Source organism: Hypomesus nipponensis, chromosome 17, assembly GCF_054491055.1.
Source record: "Hypomesus nipponensis isolate SF chromosome 17, ASM5449105v1, whole genome shotgun sequence".
NCBI classification, from domain to species: Eukaryota; Metazoa; Chordata; class Actinopteri; order Osmeriformes; family Osmeridae; genus Hypomesus; species Hypomesus nipponensis.
Genome location: NC_140377.1, coordinates 16112294 through 16118403, shown reverse-complemented (window position 1 = coordinate 16118403; position 6110 = coordinate 16112294).

The following is a 6110-nucleotide window of genomic DNA, read 5'->3' as shown; positions in this document are numbered from 1 at the left end:
TCAAGACTTTCGTGACCCAAATCAAAATTCTGATGCGACAGATCAATGGGTAATCGCTTTCTCTTTTAAAGGCTGTCCTCCCCGACCTTTTTGGTCTTTTTAAATCTAACTATATATTGTATTATCCGTGTGGTCCTTTTGCCATTTAAAATGCTATCCTTTCTCGGTTTTCTGCAGCCACATTGCGCGCGCATGCCGAATGTTTACAAACAAATAATTGGTCTATACTCAGCTCTCCGGGGTTTCAGGACCCTCCCCTGGGGTCTGCGCTTTTAGGCCGCTCCAGAAACAGCAGGAGAGCCTCCTCCACAGGCTGGGAGCGAACAAGGGTACGCCTATAGCCCCGCTATCTAGGTCACCCTAACCCGCCAGGAACCTCACCCTGTCCCCCCTCGCTGTCTTCACGCCGGCTGCCCTAAATGGTCTGCAAACGCCACCACCCCCCGATTGCGTACAGTGTGTTAACGATTCGCAATGTCCACCACAACGGCTCCCAGACCAACAACCCCCCTACCGACCTACTCCCCATTTATACCCCTCTCAACACTTCCCTCCACAGGTGCAACCAATTTCCCAATTATCAGCGCAGTGCTTGACCGCTCCCTAACTAACCCCGTCGTTCACTACAATATCAAGCAGTTTGGATATCAAGAATTTGAATTTTGGATATCAAGAATTCATTGGTTAAATGATAAAACGGCTTGCCATAACAGACATCCTCGGATTTAAATAATTATAATAATCAACCTTGCTTAGTGGCCACACTGTTAGATCCAGTGGAGAACAATTCCACTGCTCATCTTACTGGTATAATGTTGCACACCCGTGCACCGGTTGCTTTTCGCTTAGACATATATTGCTTTCCTGTTGCTTTCCTGTGTTGATTCTGACTGCACACGTCACTGCTGTTGCGTGCCGTTATAAGGAGCTGTCGGGCGTGAATGTATGCAAATTCAAGAGCACGAGGACGCGCTTTCAACTTAAAGGGGCAATTGACTGGGTTTTTGGGGTATTTCACACTGTTCCCTAAGGTCTCCGAATAGGGTATCATCTAGACAGGTGTTAGCAAAAAGCCAGACTGCTGTTTGTTTTCTGGCAATTTTTTCGGGAGCTTCCCTTCTAATGCCGACTACAGTTAGTCTAGCTAGAGTCATTTGATGTGTGTAGAAACTTATTTAGCATTCTACCTGGTATTCTAACGCTATATCACAGGACACGTTAGCATTGCTAATAACTGTTAGCACAACATCATACAGTCCTTATAGCTTGCGGTTGCAATGAGCATACGGTCGGATCAGCACCTCTTTCCAGGTTCAGCTTCCTAGCAAATCCTGCTTGAAATTGTCCAAGGTTGTCAAAACTGTCTTGGGTGAAATGTTCAGAGCAAATGAATGATTGAGTGTCGAACTTCGCCGGAATCTTATCATAGACAACAGCAGCCATGCCGGTAGAATGTTTGGCTCCTTGGGAAGACTGTGAGTGTTAGCCTTCCCTGTACAGCCTGGAACACAGCATTTACGACCGTGGTCCATTTTCAATATCCTTGTTATAATTCAAAACGTTCTTCTTTGTAATTCCTTATAAGTAGCCTACACAGAGCAGCGCGCAGCTAAACTAGTATCGGAGATAGACGCTACCTCGGGCTGGTCTGGATGTAAATATTGGGGTGTGACCAAGATACAGACCAGAGCCAAAAAGGGCGGTCCCCGGTCCTACGTCACACCGGTGGCTTTGTTGAAAAGCTAGCGTCGTTATTCAACTATGACAAGGTAAAATCGGTTTTGCAGTCCTCTATAAGAAAACTCTTCCTGTAGAGCACAACTCGGAAGGAAGTTAGGAACACATTTTCAAGCGTTCATGAATTTGGCGGATCTGTTTTTCTTACTTTGTTTTTCCGAAGCCCGTGAGAAACATTTCAGAAGAAACTTAAGAAAATGTTCGAGAATGAGGCCCAGTGTCTGTGAACACAGTTTGCCATGCCATCCACAAATGCAGGTTAAAGCTCTATCATGCAAAGAAGAAGCCATATGTGAACATGATCCAGAAACACTGCCATCTTCTCTGGGCTAAAGCTCATTTAAAATGGACTGAGGGAAAGTGGGAAAACTGTTCTGTAGTCACACAAATTGAAATTTGAAATTATTTTTGGTAACCAGGGATGTTGCGTCTTCTGGACTAAAGAGGAGAGGAACCATCCGGCATGTTATCAGCGCTCAGTTCAAAAGCCTGAATTTCTGATGGTATGGGGGTGCATTAGGGCCTATAGAATGGTCAGCTTGCACATCTGGAAAGGCACCATTGATGTTGAAATGTGTAGGTAGGTTTTAGAGCAACATTTGCTTGCATCCAGGCAACATGTTTTTCAGGGAAGGCCTTGCATATTTTAGGAAGACAATGTTTAACCACATCCTGTATCTGTCATAACTCCATAGCTTCGTAGTAGAAGAGTCCGGGTGCTAAACTGGCCTGCCTGCAGTCCAGACCTTTCACCTGTAAAAACATTTGGTGGATCATGAAACAATATGACAAAGAAGACCCAGAACCATTGAGCTGCAAGAATACTGTATCAGACACAAAAGGGACAACATTCCTCTCCCACAACTCCAGCAACTGGTCTCCTCAGTTCCCAGACAGATACAGACTGTTAAAAGAAGAGGGGATGCTACACAGTGGTGAACATAACCTTGTCCTAAACTTTTTGAGATGTATTGCTGCCATCAAATTCAAAATTACCTTATTTTTTCTTTAAAATTGTTCATTTAATCTGTTTAAACATTTTACATGTTTTATATTTTCTATCGTGAATAACATAATGGGTTTATGAGATTTGTAAATCATTGTATTCGGTATTTTATTTTATTTCACACAACTTCTTTGGAATTGGGGTTGTAGATCAGCTGGCTGACTAGTGAACCTGAGATGGGAAAGATAAGGCAGAAGGCAGGTGCGCCTAGAGATGGCTGCGCCGACGAGAGCTCCGCAAAAACCTAGCTTTTTGTTTGTCATTTTAGTGTTCGCAGGGGCGGATTGAACACTAAAATGACAAACAAAAAGCTAGCCATTAGGCAAAGTAGGTAACCGCCTGGGGCCCCAGCTGCCAGGGGGCCCCTTGAAAGACTCCATACAAATTGGGTGAATGCTGGTAAAGTGGGACACTTTCTGATAATTTACCTTCTGCACAATTTTTTATTATGATCCAAATGTATTAGCCCCTCCTATGATACTATTTTCAAATAGCTTAAGTGCTGTACTATACTATACAGAATAAAAAAGACAGAAACATGAAACACAAGATGGATGACTCTTCCTCAAACACACATTGACCCCAAACCACATTTTTCCAGGCGGTACTGTCAAACTGGGACACCTTTATTGGCAAACTGGGACACAACTCAAACACATTAAATTCTTATTAAAGTGTAGGCCTAATGACACTATATAAACAACAATATAACAATATTAACATCCCTTTTTAACAGAAAGCAGTTTCACCCCCTTGCCTGCCCACAATATTTTATATAGTTTAATTTATTTCATATGCATTTACATATAAAAACAACCTTCACAAACATTTAATCTTATAACTAAGATGGCTAACTCATTTCACACAGGTTAAATTTAATTTCATCTTTTTGTAGAGTAGGTTAGTCTACGCGTCTAAACAGCCAGCACATGTGAATGCCTCCCCATCTTCAATGATGCCATTCTCCTCGCCACACGTCTCATGGAACCAGTCCTCACAAACGATGCACATGATCCAATCCTCTGTCTTCTTGGGATCATTTTTATCAGCAAATTTGGCTTTACAAATGCTGCAAATGCCCTGGTCATCTGAGATTGTACCCTCCATCTTTCTTTTTGGTTTGTTTGTTTTTGGTTTTTGTGTTGTCTTGGTTTGTTTTTTGGAGGCAATGTATGAGAAATGTTCATCACTGGTTAGGTGGTAAGAGGGTGGTTTGGACCTCTTTCTCGTCTGGCCTCTTTCTCTCTTTGGAATGGGAATTAGTGTGGCGAAAGACACCTCTCCTTGGCCTATGTTTGTGGTATCTACAGATACTTCAGCCCCAATCCCATCACGCATCTCTGGCAACTCCAGCTGTTCATCTTGTGCTCTTCCTTCAGGCTCCAGTGCCCTTTTGGTGGTCAAACTTGGCTCATACACATTGGGATGTATAGCCATGGGATTTACTGGGAACATTCCAGTCCCCCTGAAGCCAGCTTGGGCAGTCTGGACTGTGGCTGCCCTCCTCCATGCCCTCCCAAACATGGAAAAAAACTCTGCCTTTAAGAGCTTTATCCCTCCTGTTAGCCGCATGAAGCTCCGTCCCTCCTCATTCCAATGATGTTTAAGGGACTTAAAGAGGGACTTGTCTGCTGGTTGCAGACAGTGAGTGGTGTGGGAAGGATAGCAAACCACATGTACCCTATGTGACTGCATGAGCCTCAGGAATTCTATGTTGTATACATGGCTGGTGTGGCCGTCAAGCAGCAACACATGTGGTCTGAGGTCATCCTTAGGGAGCATGTCCACAAACTGCTTCCCCCAATCCAAAAACAGGTCCGTTGTTATCCACCCGTTATCAGACACCTTCACCACTGTGTTGGGGGTAACATTATAAAGCCACTCTGCTTTTAGCCTCTTGGCTTTGAAGATGATCAAAAGAGGGCCGTAGTCCCCTGCAGCATTAAAGCTTGCCAAAGCTGTTGTCGTCTCCCCCTTTTCGCCTGACGTGACCTCGTAGCAGGCACTCCCCACCTCTGAAATCACAGTAGCTGACAGAAAATGGTCCTGCACTCCTGTCTCGTCACAATTCCAAATGTGGGAAGGCACATCCTTGATTCCCAACTCAGTAAGGAGATCTTGATATTGATGGAACCATTTATCAATTGTTATGGGGTTAATCCCTGCTGCTCTTGCAGCAGAGAAGGCCTCAGGTTTCCTTTGGCTGAGGTCAGGATTTCGGCGCATGAAGTTTTCGAACCAGTACTGCCCAGCCCTCTTCTTTTGTTTTGAAAATCCAGGCAAGTTGTTTGCCTCTGCATACTGGTAGGCAAGCGCCTGGATCTCCTTTCTCCTAAGTGGGAAACCTCTCTTGGAAAGGGTCTTAATCAGCCTAACCTCACTCTCATAAGGTAAGACTGGTTTGTGACCCGAAGCATGTTTGTAGCCTTGTACATTATTCTTGACCCTCCGCTGTAGAGTGCTTTTTGGCACGTTCCATGCGCGAGCAAACATGCGAAGTTGTGGAGTCTGCCCTGCCTCCACCTGCTCCCTATACTCCATTATCGCACCCTTCATCCTATCCTCACTCCATTGATTCAATTTTTGCCCCGGCTTCTGGCCTGGCCTATTCTTCTTTGCTTTCCTCCCCTTCCTCCCTGACCTCTGTTCTGTCATTGGATTCTGAAATACATGATTATTATCATCATTAATATTATTCAGTCAATCTAAAGTTGGCTAATTAATTATGCTAACTAGTGTGTATTATGCTAATTCGTATATTAGCATATTAGCTCAATATAGTCAGTTGAATCAATCTTGGTTGAAATATCTACATTTACTCATTTAGCATCTAGCTAACTAACTAAATTTATAAGGGGTATATAAAAAGGAACTACATTTGAATGTCCCAGTTTGCCAGTAATACCATGTCCCAGTTTAACAATACACTATTGGCTGACTGGGACAGTGTCAAAATCGCATTTTTATAAAACGTAGATGATTAATATTAATAATATTTGTATTTGTAAAATATATTTGTAAAAAATATTCACCATTACATCCCATAACAAAATATATAACAATTACAAACAATCCATTACTTTTTACATTTTTATAACCTTAACATTATTTACCTCAGAATGCTATGTATTTTTACTTACCATCGCGATCACTGATTTTTTGTTGAATATGGTAAGCCACACCCCCGGAAGTGATGTCATAGCCAGACAACCTATATTTTCTTATCACATACTTGCTTAGGATGAGCTCAGTGTTGATTTTTATTAATGGAAACATATACATGTAAATATAACAATTATAAAGCTTAACTGTCCCACTTTACCCATTGTCCCACTTTACCAGTATTCACCCTACTATATAATCAATA